Here is a 15729-nt window from a genome sequence, read left to right as displayed (position 1 = left end):
AGAGCTGCCATTGTTTCCCGTATTGCTTTCGCTACCTAGCTTTTTCCATAAGCGAACAAAAAAAAAGTAAAGTATGCGTACATACTCTTGCGATAACTCAGATATTCAAATCAACTTTGTAAAAAACGAATATAAATAAATAAATTGCCACTTGAGAATGAAGACGCATATTGCCAGTATGAAAGAATGAAATTGATTGGAGTTTCTTGATTGCGTAGTAGCAAGTCATGCGGAACAGTTGGTTGAGAAAACGGAAGAAAAAATTTAAATTAACTAGCTCTAACCCAATAAACAAAATGAGAAAAATTAGCAAAGTTGGGAAAGAAATAACACATAATTATATCATCCTTGCGACTAAGAGTTGAGTGCTTCTAAAATTGAGATTCGGTAATTTGCATATGTACAAACATATGGGATACGATATATGGGACCTTATCGAGTTGCTTGCTCTCGATGAATGGGGAATGTCATATTCCATATATTTTAAGGCATTGTTTCAGGTTTATATTGGAGGAACAGTGTTATTTAGACTAATCACGATTTTGTACTTTTGCAAAGCGAGCAGCGGTGCATTCATATGGCAGAGTGGTTAAAGGCATCTGCCTTAACACTAGTATAAAGTATGAATGTTGGAGATTTCGAGTTCAATACTTAGCTCCCGAGAAGCTAGGTGATGAAGAAATGAAATTCAGAAACGTATCCTAATAACCATCGCCATTTGTAAACTTTTCAATTTTTCTCTAATATTAATAACAAAAATATTTTTGTTATCATTACAATCATTATTATTTATTCTTTATTATTATATTTTGTGAGTTTACATTATTTAATTATATTCATACTTTTAATGAAAATTAAAAGTTATATTAGTCCGAATCTCGAAAATTATAAGTCCTTATAGGAACATAGATATACCCACCAATAAGTGCACCGAAATGATGAGGCTGGCGAGCTGAATTGGTTATGCCATGTCCGTCTGTCTGTTTGAACGCAAACTAGTATTTTAAGAGATATCTAGATGAAATTCGGTGAGTGGGTATATTTGGGTGTCGGATCAATCACTTGTCGGAACCAGTCGGACCGGACTACTTTAGGATATATCTGCCATACAAATAATTTTACGTATATGAGTGTTTAACGCCATTTCTTCTTCATTTTATTAGCTAGCAGCTTGAAATTTCACGGAATTTGTACCTACAAGGCATACCATGTTGTCTGAAGAGATTGTTAAACCGAAAATTTATGCAATATGTCATTTCTTCCTCATCACCAGCTAGAAGTTTGTAATTTCACAGGATTCTTACAAATAAGGCAAAAATTTGCCGGAAAATCGTTCAGATCTGTCGTATATATAATATATATTTCATACAATTGATTGTTAATTTTTTGGAATTTTTGAAATTGCATCAGATTACTGCTCAGCTCCATTCATGAAAGGTATGAGACCCGTCATTACTTGTTTTTATTGTTTCCATCATACAAAAAAAAAAGACCCTCATATATTAACCCGAAAAGATATGAGCTTTAGTATGTTTGTTTAATGATGTGTTCAGTTTATACTTATATTTAAGAATTCATGAGCTTAACACCGGCAGTTTCTCTTAGAAAAAAGTGCGAACGTCAAGCTGTGAAGTTGTGTTTTGATTTCTACTGTGCCTTATTTTGTCTTAAATAAATAAATTTGTTTGTTTAAATAATTATTGTGCTAAAAATAAGTGTAAACACGTTGTGTACTGCATTCGCAATTTAAAGTTCTGCTTTTCTTTATTAAAATAAATTGTATCTTAAAAATAATTGATAAAGTGTGTATATCCATACATACATACATATTTGCCGAGTCACTTTGCATATTTGTTGTTGCATTTGATTGGCATTTACATATTTTCAGTTTTCAATTGTTATTTGCTCGTGCACATTTACTTCATTTTCTTTTCACTGCCACAGCTGTTTGCATTGTGTGTTGTTAAGCGTCAGTTAATAGTGATCTTAAACTGCACATACAGTGATCTTCAAACTGCTCAAACAGTGATTTTCTTACTGTGATCTCCAAACTATTTTCACTGCCTCCGTCTGTTTAATCAATTTTACTTTAACTTATAATGTCTTGCAATTTTGTTAACTGCCAATTGAAAGGTGATAACGAGCGTTTCGTGTCGTGCTGGCTTTGTGATGAGCTTGCTCATATGAAGTGCGCTAGTTTGACAGCAAGGGTGTGTGATGCGATCAACGATAACAAGGGTGTGCGTTGGTCGTGCTTGAAATGCAGATCCACCGAAGTGGATCTTTTTAAGCTTTTCAAACATACCCGAAACGCATTCTCCGAAATCGGTAAGGAACTTTCTACATTAGGGGATAAATTCAAGTATTATGAAAACTTGTTTAAAACTTTCAAATGTATTACCGATTCAGCTGCTAATGCTAACAGCGACAGTCGTGACAGCAAACGAAAACGAACTGATGTCTCGGCTGGCGTATTGACCCTAGACCCCGTTCAAAACATCCAGAACCCAATCGTTCCTACACCTAGCACGATAGAATTAATAAACTTAGCATCTCCAAGTCCTCTTACAGTAGAGCCTTCAACATCAAAGGCACCTCCAACAAAACTAGCAGCTAGAAAAAATATTGAACCTGCAAACCGTTCTCAGGCGACTGAGCCTGGAACTAGGAAGTTGGTTGTAGTCCCTCCTAAAAAATCGATATTCGTGTCAAGATTCGACAGGGATACTACTGAGGAGGATCTGAAATCGTATATCTTCTCAAAAAGGAAAACCCATGACGTAACAATTCGGAAATTTAATTTTAGTTATGAAAGAAACGTATCTTCCTTTAGATTAGATGTACCTATTGACCATTTTGACACTATCTTGAGTAACGATTTTTGGCCCTCTGGGGCACTTGTGCGGGAATTTGAATATAGGCGGAATAAGAGTGTTCCAAACTTGGCAAAGATCCCTGTTAATAACACTGAGTCAAAAAACTGAACGAAAAATCTGCTTTAGATATACTTTACCAAAATGTTAGAGGCTTAAACACCAAGTTAACAGAATTGTTTTTAAAATCATTTAACTCAAGCTACGATATAATTGCTTTAACCGAAACCTGGCTGAAACCTCATGTTTTTAACTCAGAGATCCTCTGTAATGACTACCAGATATATCGAAATGACCGCCTGAACAGGGTTGGAGGTGGGGTTCTGCTTGCTGTACACTCTTCAATACCATCTGAAGAGATTTGCGTAACCGCCACCGATACAACTGAGTTCTTGTGCATACGCACACAACTAGCAAATATCCACATTTATTTGGCCATCTGTTATATCCCGCCATCTTCTGAACTGTCTGTTTATATGAATCACATTTCCTTGCTAAGAACTGTTAATTCGATGCTAAAGCCTTCCGATTCCATTATTGTCTTGGGTGACTTCAATATGCCACACATATCATGGTGCATCTCTGACTTTAATATCGTACCAGTTTCGTCAAAGTCTTCCAACAATGAATTTCTAGATGGAATGTCTGAGCTGTGCCTTCAACAAATCAACATCCAATCGAATAAATTCGGAAGAGTGTTGGATTTAGCCTTTGTGGATGATGAATCTAAATATTCCATTAGTCGATGCGAACCCATTATTGAACCTGAAGATGCTTACCACCCTTCCCTCAAAATAGTTTACGAAGTTGTAAATTATGCTTGTAACAGCGGAAATAAACGATACGACTCCAGTTATCGCTTCGACTTTGCGAAGGCCAATTTTAAAAAATTAAATCGTGATCTATCTCGAATAGTGTGGCCAACATTTAATGCTGATGTGGAGCAAAGCGTTTCTCACTTTTACAATACCATTTACTTTCTTTTTGAAAAATACGTACCTAAGCGGATTTGTGTACATTCCGATACAAGCCAAGTATGGTTCACTAAAGAGCTGAAAATTTTAAAGAATAAAAAGTCTCGATCTTTCAAGTTGTTCAAAAAGACGGGTTTACATAACCATTACTTACAGTACTCGATTCTACGCTGCAAGTATTTTCAATTGAACAAAAAGTGTTACAAAGCTTATCTTTGTAAAATGAAAAGAAATATAACTTGCAACCCGAAGGCATTTTACGGATTCGTAAACTCTAAACGCAGGGTGAAAGGGTTTCCATCATCCATGTAATTCCAAGATAATATTTCCAGCGATGATCAAGAGATCGCCGACTTCTTTGCGGAATTTTTCAAATCAAATTACTCTATTGAGACCAACGTTCCACCTAATGAATACCCATACCATATTGATTCATGTTATTCAATCAGAGCTCCATTTATATCTTCAGAAGATGTATTATCTTATTTAAAAACTTTAAAAGTATCATATTCATACGGCCCCGACAGGATCCCGACACACTTTCTTAAAAAATGTGCCGCAAACATCTATCAGCCGCTAACAGATTTATTTAATTTATCTTTAATTTATGGCGTTTTCCCAACAATATGGAAGGAATCTTTTCTTATTCCGCTTCATAAAAATGGAAGCAGGTCTTCAATAGAAAACTACCGGGGCATAGCAAAGTTATCCGCTATCCCAAAGTTATTTGAGGCTATTGTTACCCACCACCTAACATTCCCTATTTCCCCCATAATTGCAAGCTCGCAGCATGGGTTCTGTAAGGGCAAATCACCTATCACCAATTTACTAGAATTTACCACCCACGTTTCTAATGGATTTAGAAAAGGCCTTCACACTGATGTAATTTACACCGATTTCAGTAAAGCTTTCGACAAAGTATCACACCCATTACTTATTCATAAGCTCAGTCAACTCGGTTTTCAACCCCGTCTTATATGTTGGATTTCTTCGTATCTTGGTTATCGTACGCAAAAAGTAATCTTTAAAAATACACTTTCTGGGGTCATCAATGTTTCTTCTGGTGTTCCTCAGGGCAGCCATCTTGGTCCGATTCTGTTCTTGTTGTTCATAAACGATATATCTGGTACAATTAAATACTCAAAAATCTTGATGTACGCAGACGATGTAAAACTTTTCAAATCATGTGCCTCGGTTGAGGAACATTCCTTGCTTCAAATGGATTTAAATCACTTGGTTACCTGGTGCAATGTAAATTATATGCCGCTCAATCTCAAAAAATGTAAATTCATGTGTTTTCTCGGAGAGTTTTGCCACCAGCTTCATATACAATTAACAACTATAGTCTAGAAACTGTAAATAATTTTATTGACATGGGAGTCATGATGGATTCCAAACTTAGTTTCAATCTTCATATTAATGCTACAGTGAATAAAGGCAAAGGTGTTTTTGCATTTGTTAAACGGTGGTCAAAAGATTATACTAATCGATTAAAGCTTATCAATCTTCCAACTCTTGCTAGTCGAAGGGAAATGCTTGGTGTGATATTTATGACAAAACTTTTAAATGGATCAATTTCGAGCCCATTCCTTCTGAATGAAGTGAACTTTTGCGTTCCCTCTCGGACATCGAGACACTTCAAACCTCTTCTGCTGAAACAATATAGAACGAATTTCGAACAAAATGAACCTTTTCGGCGTTTATGCCAAGATTATAACTCTCACTCAAACACATTTGATAGCTCGGACTCCCTTTTTTCTATAAAAAAGATTGTTCTCACTTCTCTAAATTAATGTATAATACGTTTGCTTCTGTTCTCTTTAAGTATTACGCTTGGCTGATGAAATTTCTTCTGTAGCTGAGCAGTCTCAGATCGTGACGCTTGACAAACCGCTGCCCATCAAAGACTCGGCAAAATAAAAAAAAAAAAAAAGTTATTATATATATATATAAATCGATCGCGTGAACAGGATTAGCCTGGTTTCATTGGGCCACTTGAGGGCAGCGCGCTGCCACAACGTCCAAAAAAAAAACATAATAATTAAAATTCAATTATTATGAGCATTAGTATTTTTTTTAAATAAAATTGAAACAAACAATCAAATGGCGATAACCGCCTACAGCACAGTCATAACAACAAACCAAAAAAATAACAAGTAAGGACGGGACTGTTTTCGGCTGTGCCGAATACTTCCTACCTTTCATGAATGGGGCTGAACAATAATTTTATGCCATTCGTAATCTCCAAATAATGCGCTGTATAAGATAAGAAATATATAGTGAACAGATATACATACCTAAACGATTTTAAGATAAATATAAAAAAATGGCAAAAACCCCCCTTACCTGAACGATCGTTTGTATGGGATATATATTATATATAGCTCCGATTGAAAGGAATTTTACAGGAAATCATCTATGATATATTGGAATATACATCACCAAGTTTCATGTTTTTATATTGGAAACTAAGGTAGAAATGGCCAAAAATCTTTCTACCTGAACGATCGGTTGTATGGGATAGGTATATACTATATATATATAGCTCCGATCAACGTGATTTTTTCAGGAAATCTTCTATGATATATTAGAATAAATATCACCAAGTTTAACGTTTTTAGTTTGGAAAGTAAGGGAGAAGTTGCCAAAAATCTTTGTGTCTGAACGACCGGTTGTATCGGATATATACTATTTATAGCTCCGATCAAAGCGATTTTTTCAGAAAATCTTCTATGATATATTAAAATATATATCACCGAGTTTCACGTTTATACTTTCTAAATTAAGGGAGAAATGGCCAAAAATCTTTCTATCTGAACGATCGGTTGTATGGGATATAACTATATATAGCTCCGATCAAAGTGATTTTTTCAGGATATCTTCTATGATATATTAGAATATATATCACCGAGTTTCACGTTTATACTTTCTAAATTGCGGCAGGAATGATAAAAATCCTCTTATCTGAACGATCGGTTGTATGGGAGATATATGTTATAGTGGTCCGATCCTATCGGATCCTACAAATGTCTAATATAATACAAAAATACATTCTTGTACCAAATTTCATTGAGATATCTCAAAATTTGAAGGGCCTAGTTTGCGTTCAAACAGACAGACGGACAGACGTACGGACGGACGGACAGACGGACATGGCTATATCAACTCAGTTCGTCGCCCTGATCAATTCGGTATACTTAATGGTGAGTCTATCTTCTATATTTATCAACGTTCCAAACATCGGACCAAAGTTAATATACCATTTAATGTTCATGAAAGGTATAAAAAGACACAAAGAGTACTAATAATAAGTACAAAATAGGCGGAAACAAACCTGCTGTAAAAAAGATTACAAAAATAAAGTATAGGGCATATATATGTACAACTTTTAGTATTATCAGAGAAGTAACTGGATAGGCTCGCCGCTATTCGACGTGTACTATTTAAATTAGAAAATGTGAATGTAGGGCATAGTTTTTCTTTTTCTTTATTAATATTTTTTTTTAATCGTAGATACATACGACACCATAGCCTATCATTTGCAGGCTCTGTTAGCAAGTTTGTAGTCACAATTATACATATGTATGTATGTCGTGTATAACTATGTACAAATGTACGTATAAGGTTGAAGCTCCCTTTTTATTGGAGCCCGTTAATTTTGATAAGTATATATTCTTTTTCTTGTGTATTCTTCTCCTTATTCGTATCTAACAGTCAGTCACAGTCATAACTCAAAGTTGTTTTGTTACACTGTACGATAATGCGTAGCAATAGTTTGCCAGATAAGTCAGGAGAATTTAAAATATAGGGTATACATTTAGGTATATATACGCATGCATGGTTTTATTTGTCTTACGATAAGGTAGAAAATGACTGTTTTCTGTGAACTGATAAGAAAAAAGTAATAAAAGGGGAAACAAATATACCGAACAAGATACGCCTATTGGCATGCCATACTAAAAAAAAATTAGGGAAAGCGAAGTTGATAGCGCGTAATTTCTCCACCTCACAAATCAGTTACACTACAGATAAGTAAGGTGGCAATGGCGTGCAGTAATTCCCCTTGCCTCTATTTTATATTTTTTTTTTTTATTTAATTTTTTATTTATATAACAAAAAATGCAAGAAAATGATTTTTAAGTATTATTTTCTTTATATATTATGATAATCTACGATTAAAATAACCAGGATTAATGACTGACACAGTAAACATGTAAGTTTTCTTAAAATATAATAAATAAAAATATAATAAATATAATAAAAAATCATTTTCTTACATTTTTTTTTATATAAATAAAATTGATAAAAAAAAATGTTTATTTTTGAAAAAATTTTTTTTCAATTAAATATAAAAAATATATAAAAAAAAAATCGGCCCTGTCCGGTATTAGTTGGGACGATTGCAGAATTGTTTGTGGTTTTTTATGAGAAAAAAATGGCGAATTTCGAAAAACCTCGAAAAACTGAAAAATTAAAAAAGAAAAAAAACTTCAAAAATTTTATTGTATTTTTTCAATAAAAGTACGTTTAAAAACAAATTAAAAAAAAGATCCGAAACGGTCAATTTTTGAAAAAGTTATAGCATTTTGAAAACAAAAACGGTGTTTTATTTAAATTCATAACTTTTTTTGAGTTGGATGAAAAAATTTGAAAAACGTCTTTCGTAAGCTAGAAAAAGAAGAAAAACTTTCAGCCAATTCTAAAGGGGTCGGGTTCAAAATTGGTCGAAATGGGATGGAATACCCCATATATATATACTAGCCTTTACCCGCGGCCCCGTCCGCAAGGAGAATATGAAATATATGGGCTATTCAAGTTAGCCTGCTTATCAATTTATCTGTTTAAACTTTTTTTTCTGTCACAGGTCTCCAAAAGTTCCCGGAATAGTCCCAAAAAACCCGAAATTACAACGACAGGATTCTAGACTTATCCAGAGGACCACATAGAAATGATCCCTGAAGGGTACCAAAATGATCCAGAAATAGTCCCGAAAAAGTTCCGAAATCACCCTGACGGGCTCCCGGACGGATCTCAAAAACCATCCAGAAAGGGTTCCCAAATTATCCCGACATCCAGAAAAAGTTCCGAAATGACCCCGAGGGGATCCACGACGGATCCCGAAAACCATACAGAAATGATTCCGGAAGGATCCCAAAGTCCGAAAATAGTCCGGAAATGACCCGGATGGTATCCCGCACGGATCCAGAAATGATCCCGGAAGGGTCCCAAAACTATCCCAGCATGTTCCCGAAATGACCCTGATGGATCCGGCAAACCATCAAGAATTGATGCCGGAAGGGTCCCCAAATGATCCAGAAATAATACAGAAAATGTCATGGAATTACCCCTCAACGGTTCCCAAATGATCCCGAAATAGTCCCGAAAAAGTTCCGAAATTACCCTGATGGGTTCCCGTACAGATCCCGAAATCCATCCAGAAGTGATGCCGGAATGGTCCCCAAATGATCCCGTATTAGCCCCGAAAGAGTCCCGAAATGACCCCGACGAGATCCCGAACGGATACCGAAAACCATCTAGAAATGATGCCGGAAGGTACCCGAAATGATCCCGAAATAGTCCCGAAATCACACCGACGGGATCCCGAAAACTGTCCAGAAATGATGCCGGAAATGTCCCTAAATGATCCCCCAATAGTCCCGAAATGATGCTGACGGGATCCCGGACGGATCCTGAAAACCATCCAGAAGTGATGCCGAAAGGGTCCACATATGATCCCGTGTTAGTCGCGAAAAGTCCCGAATTGACCCCGACGGGATCCCCAAAACATATAGAAATGATTAAGGAAGGTACTCAAAATGATTCCGAGAAAGTCCTGAAATGACCCCGACGGGATCGCGGATGGATCCCGAAAACCATCCAGAAATGATGCCGGAAGGGACCCCAAATGATTCCGAAAAAGTCCCGAAATAACCCCGACGGGATCCCGGACGGATACCGAAAAACATCCAGATATAATGCCGGAAGGGACCCCAAATGATCCCGAAAAAGTCCCGAAATAACCCCGAAGGGATGCCGAACGGATACCGAAAACCATCCAGAAATGATGCCGAAAAGGTGCTCAAATGATCACCTAATAGTCCCGAAATGACTCTGACGGGATCCCGGACGGATCCTGAAAACCACACAGAAAGGATGCCGAAAGGGTCCCCAAATGATCCCGTATTAGTAGAGAAAAAGTCCCGAAATTACCCCGACGGGATCCCGGACGGATCCCGAAGACCATCCAGAAATGATTACGGAAGGGACCCAAAATTACACCGAAAGGTCCCGTAGTATCCCAGAAATGATGCCGGTAGGTACCCCAAACGATCCCGAAATAGTTCCGAAATGACCTCGTCGGGAGCCCGGACGGATCCCGGAAACCGTTCAGAAATGATGCCGACAGGGTCCCCAAATGATCCCGTATAAGTCGAGAAAAAGTCCCGAAATGACCCCAACGGGATCCCGGACGGATCCCGAAAACCATCTAGAAATGATGCCTCAAAGGTCCTCAAATAATCACCTAATAAGCCCGAAATGACCCTGACGGGATCCCGAAAACCATCCAGAAATGATACCGAAAGGGTCCCCAAATGATCCCGGAAAAGTCCCGAATTGACGGCGACGAAATCTCGATAACCATCCAGAAATGATGGCAGAAGGGACCCCAAATGATCCCGAAATGTTCCGAAATGGCCTCGACGGGATACCGGACTGATCCCGAAAACTATCCAGAAATGATGCCGGAAAGGTCCTTAAATGATTCCTTAATAGTCCCGTAATGACCCTGAAGGGATCCCCGACGGATCCCGGAAACTATCCAGAAATGATGCCGGAAAGGTTCCCAAATTATCCCCAAATAGTGCCGAAATGACCATGACGGGATCCCGGACGGATCCCGAAAACTATCCAGAAATGATGGCGAAGGTGTCCCCAAAAGATCCCGTATTAGTAGCGAAAAAGTCTCGAAATGACCCCGACGGGATCCCGGACGGATCCAGAAAACCATCTAGAAATGATGCCGGAAGGTACAGAAATTATCCCGGAAGGGTCCCACAACGATTCCGAAATAGTCCCGAAAAAGTCCCGAAATGACCCCGGCGGGATCCCGGATGGATCCCGAAAACCATCCAGAAATGATCCCGGAAGGGTTTCGATATGACCCTGACCATGTTAATAAGGCAGCAGGCGCGTTGGAGCGAATGATGAGTTACATAGAAACATACAGGTAAAGCTAATAAAAGCGTGCTAATAAAAAGAAATGAAGGAGGGCGGATGGCGGGAGGAGAAGGAAAGGACGACTAATCGTTTTTCCAAAATTGTTTAGATCTCGATCTGTATGTGCCAAATACCAAAAACTATTGATTTTGGAGAAAATTTATATTGAGTTATAACAATTTATAGATTATAGATTTTACACCAGTGGTGAAGAGAAGGGGGGAGGGGGACGGAGGGTGTCACTGCTCATTTTGTAAGCCCTCGACTTATTTGACCTATTGAGTTGTAATATTGGTGAAGGTCAGTAAAGGTAAAATTATAATGTATAAAAATTATTAAAAAGTAATTATTCGAAGGGTCGTGGGATCCCCACCACCCTTTCAATGCTCGAAAAAAATTTCGCTAGTGGAGTATTGTCTGTGTCCCAAATTTCATCAAAATCCGTGTAGCCGTTTTGGCGTGATTCAGTCACAAAGACGAAAAAATACAATAATTAAATTATAACTGTTCGTAGGGGGCGGGGACCTCCCCCCTTTTCATAAAAATATAGCTAGTAGATCCTTCTAGACTATCGGCTATATGTGTGCAAAATTTTATCCAAATCGGTTCAGCCGTTCTTGCGTGATTGAGTCACAAAGACAAACGTCTGGACAAACATCCAAACATCTTCACATCCAAACTTTGCCATTTGTAATATATATTAGATATACATATATGAAATATACTTAAAAAAAAATTTCGAACATGAGTATGTGCATACATATATATCAATATGTCCACAGATTTTGCACATGTGCAGCATGTGTGACAAGGATGCGACACATTGCAGGACACCCACCCTCAGCTCAACTAAAAACTAATATCTTCTTTTACCCTTGCAAATTATTTTTTTTTAAATTTTTTTTTTTCATCACTATCACCTGCTATGTGCTATATATGGATATTTTATGAATGCCCTTGAGCCAAAACATTTACTGAAATTCTTCGAAGAGCATGCAAAGCAAACTAATAAATTCATATGCAAACGCTGATGCAGAGTAAGGCAAAATTAATCACAGCGCAACCAAATTTTTTGACTTGATTTTTACTTCCATTCGCCTTTTTGATGCCGCTACTTTTATTTAAACTTTTTCTGATTTGTTTTAGTCTATATACTTTGTTATATATGTACATCCATACATACATATGTACAATAACTACCTTGTGTATAAATTTGACTTTTGACCAAAAATATCATCATCTGTGTGAGCTATTCAAATACACCTACAAAAAAATAAAAAATTTGTCCTCACATGAAAAAAAAAAAATTCTAGTCTGTTCGAGGCACTTATCGGCTAGTGCGCCTGAAAGCAAACTAATATTTTGTGTGCATAAGCGTGAAAAATGCTCAAAACGCCTTAAGTACCATTTGCAACATTTTCTACTCATACCGAAACGTTCTTCTTTCCAAGGTTTTGGTTTGCTCATTTTCGTGCATTTTTTTATTAACTCAAAAACAAATACCTTTAACTTTACCGCTGACTATTACGGTCATTCATAAACACCTACGATATGATATGATGTTGCTCATATACCACATCACATATTTATAGCACCACTCATATTGATATGATTTAACTATTTAAGGAAATTCCTTCCAATTTTTTATATTTTTTGTGAAAGAATGCGCAAACAAGAGCGATGTAATTCTATACTTTAAGCATTTTTGTCCAAAATTCTAAGAAAAAATTTCAAACTTTTTATTCAAAATTTCAAAGTAGGGGCTGTAAAAAGTAAAAAGATTTGTAATTTTTGTATATTTATGAACATTTTTTTCCAAAATTAAAAAGAAAATCCTTAAACTTCTCAAATTGAAAGAAAAATCTTTTTAATTTTTTCCAAAAAGCGATAAAAAATTCTTTCAATTTCAAAAACTTTGAGTATTATTTTCTAAAATTCAAAAAAAATCTTAAAATTTTTGTAGATCAAAGCATTTTTTTCCAAAATTTCAAAAAATTCCTTTCTATATTTTATATTTTTTCTAATAAAAAACACAATTAGAGCGATATTATTTTGCGTTCTAAGCTTTAAGAATTTTTTTCAGAAGGTAAAACAAATTTACTTAAATTTTTGTATGTGTTGGCATTGTTATCCAAAAGTTAAAATACTTTTTTTTTTTGTTTTTTTTATTCCTTATTAATTTTAGTTAAAAAGAGCTTTGAGCATTTTTATTCAAGAATTAGAAAAATGGAATTTTTTGCTAAAACTAACAATTTTTTATATGTTTCCAATAAAAATTAAACCTAAACTTTTTTTATATTAAAAAAATTAATTTTTTATTTTTATTCTGTTTTCTTTTTTCTAATTCTAAAATCCTAATTATTTTTATTCCTCGATCTAAACTTTGAGCGTATATTTCCAAAATTTAATAGAAAATCGTTTCAGTTTTATATTTATGAGTAATTTTTACAAAAGTTTCACATATTTTTTCATAAAAAATGGCAATAAAGAGTGATATTCATTTTAGAGTTTTTAAAAAATGAGTTCCTCTTAGGGGTTAAATAAGGAAGGTGAGACGAAAAATATTCTGACAATTCAGAACAGTTATAATGCATTCAATCCACTAAAAGAAGAACTTTATTTTGGCTATATTTTCATTTAAAATACATACACATTTCAGAAAAAATTTTTCTTCGAAATTTGTTTTTTTAATTTGAAAAGTTATTCTCAAAATTTGGGATTCTGACTTTTAATAAGATTTCTACTATAAATAAAATACTAATTTGTAAACAAGAAAAATAACCAAAGAAGGTTATTTTTTGAATATTTTTTTTAATTTTTACAAGTTATACTCACAATTTAGATTTCTTACTTATTTGGTGCTTAATTCAATTTTTATTATACAAATATTAATTTTGAAATTAATTTGATATCAACACATTAATGCTTTCAAAAATCGTCTAAACTTTTAACTTTGTACTCAAAAGTTGGAACTAAGACTTTAGCTTCTAATAAGATTTGTATTATTAAAATTTTATTTTGAAACGAAAAATATATTAAAAACGGTTTTTTTTAATTTTTTTAGTTTTTAAAAATTATACTCTAAATTTATAATTTTTATTAAACAAAAAACGATTTTAAAACCAAAAATTTATCAAAACTTTTTTTTTAATTTTTGTATTTTTACTCTTATAGAAAAAATATGGAATCTTACTAATTAAGCTTTTAATAAAATTTCTATCAAGAAAATCCAAATTTAAAACAAAAAATTTATCAAAACATTTTGGAAATCTTAGTGAAAAGATTTCTATTATAAAAATATTAATTTTAAAAAGGAATGATATAAATGTTGCTATAAATATGCAATGGGGTGTATATGTATATCTAAACATACATAAATATTTATGTACAGGTCAGCATGTGTTGCATATCCTGTGCAACTTTTTTTTTTTTTTTTTACTTTTTATAATGTATATGTGTTTGTGAAAAAACTAATATCAAAAATATTGCATGCAAGTTTGGTTCAGCCAAAGGAAGCTTGCGCACTCACTCCGCTTACTGCGTATCACAGACTTAGAATTCGCCTTTAAGCGTTAGGTAAACCCGTTCCAAAAAAAGTTTATCACAAAAAAAGTACTTTCCAAATGTTAAAAAAAAACGCTCATCTTAAACCTTTTGCCGAAAGTGGCAATTCAAAATTTGTTATGCATGAAACTTTTTCAAAGTGTTCATAAAAAAGTTTTGGCATGGCTACCTTTTGCAAGTGTCCTTTATATTTTTTTATGTTTCTTACTCCTTATTCATAACTCTTATTAACATGTTATGCTTGAAATAAAAAATTTACAATTTTTAGAGGTGAATTGACGGTGGCTCTAGTAAAAGATAAAATTAAAAAAGGAGCAGAACTTCAAGAGATAGCAGATTAAAATACTACCTAAGAAAATGTAATAATGTTGGGAAAATTCATATAAAAGTGTAAATAGCTCTTACGTGTTTACTACTTTTAATGAATAGTCCTAAGCTGCATCCATCTGTTGTAGAGGGTAATTTTCATACCCCTGGGTGCCTAGGGTCTCGAGATGTAGGCCAAAACGTGGACCCGTGTACCCCTAGAATGTGTTTACAGAATATGGATAAAAAATGAAAGCTGTTGATGAGTGCTTTAGTAGAGGGTAATTTTCATACCACTGGGTGACTAGGGTCTCGAGATATAGGCCAATGCGTGGACCCGAGTAGCCCTAGAATGTGTTTATAGAATATGGATAACAAATGAAAGCTGTTGATAAGTGCTTTAGTAGAGGGTAATTTTCATACCCTGGGTGACTAGAGTCTAGAGATATAGGCCAAAACGTGGGCCTGTGAACGCCTAGATAGTGTTTTTACATTATGGGTATCAAATTGAAGCTTTTGATGACTGCTTTAGTACAGAGTAAGTTTTACACCGCTGGGTGACTCGAGATAAAGGCTAAAACATGGACCCGGATACACCTAGAATGAGTTTTTACATTAAGGGTATCAAATTGAAGCTGTTGCTGTATGCTTTAGTACAGAGTAAGTTTTACACCGCTGGGTGATTCGAGATAAAGGCTAAAACATGGACCCGGATACACCTAGAATGTGTTTTTACATTATGGGTATCAAATTGAAGCTGTTGATGTGTGCTTTAGTACAGAGTAAGTTTTAAA

General features: G+C 35.0%; 1 protein-coding gene across 4 annotated transcripts in view; it reads left to right on the top strand.

The window, feature by feature from the left end:
* LOC137235635 (zinc finger protein 1-like) overlaps positions 1-15729 on the top strand; it is a 148439-nt gene that overhangs the window by 91122 nt on the left and 41588 nt on the right. The window lies entirely within an intron of this gene.

This window comes from Eurosta solidaginis, unplaced genomic scaffold, assembly GCF_040869045.1.
Source record: "Eurosta solidaginis isolate ZX-2024a unplaced genomic scaffold, ASM4086904v1 ctg00000118.1, whole genome shotgun sequence".
Lineage (NCBI taxonomy): Eukaryota > Metazoa > Arthropoda > Insecta > Diptera > Tephritidae > Eurosta > Eurosta solidaginis.
Note: the sequence above shows the minus strand (reverse complement) of the source record. Positions and strands in the feature narration are given on the sequence as shown.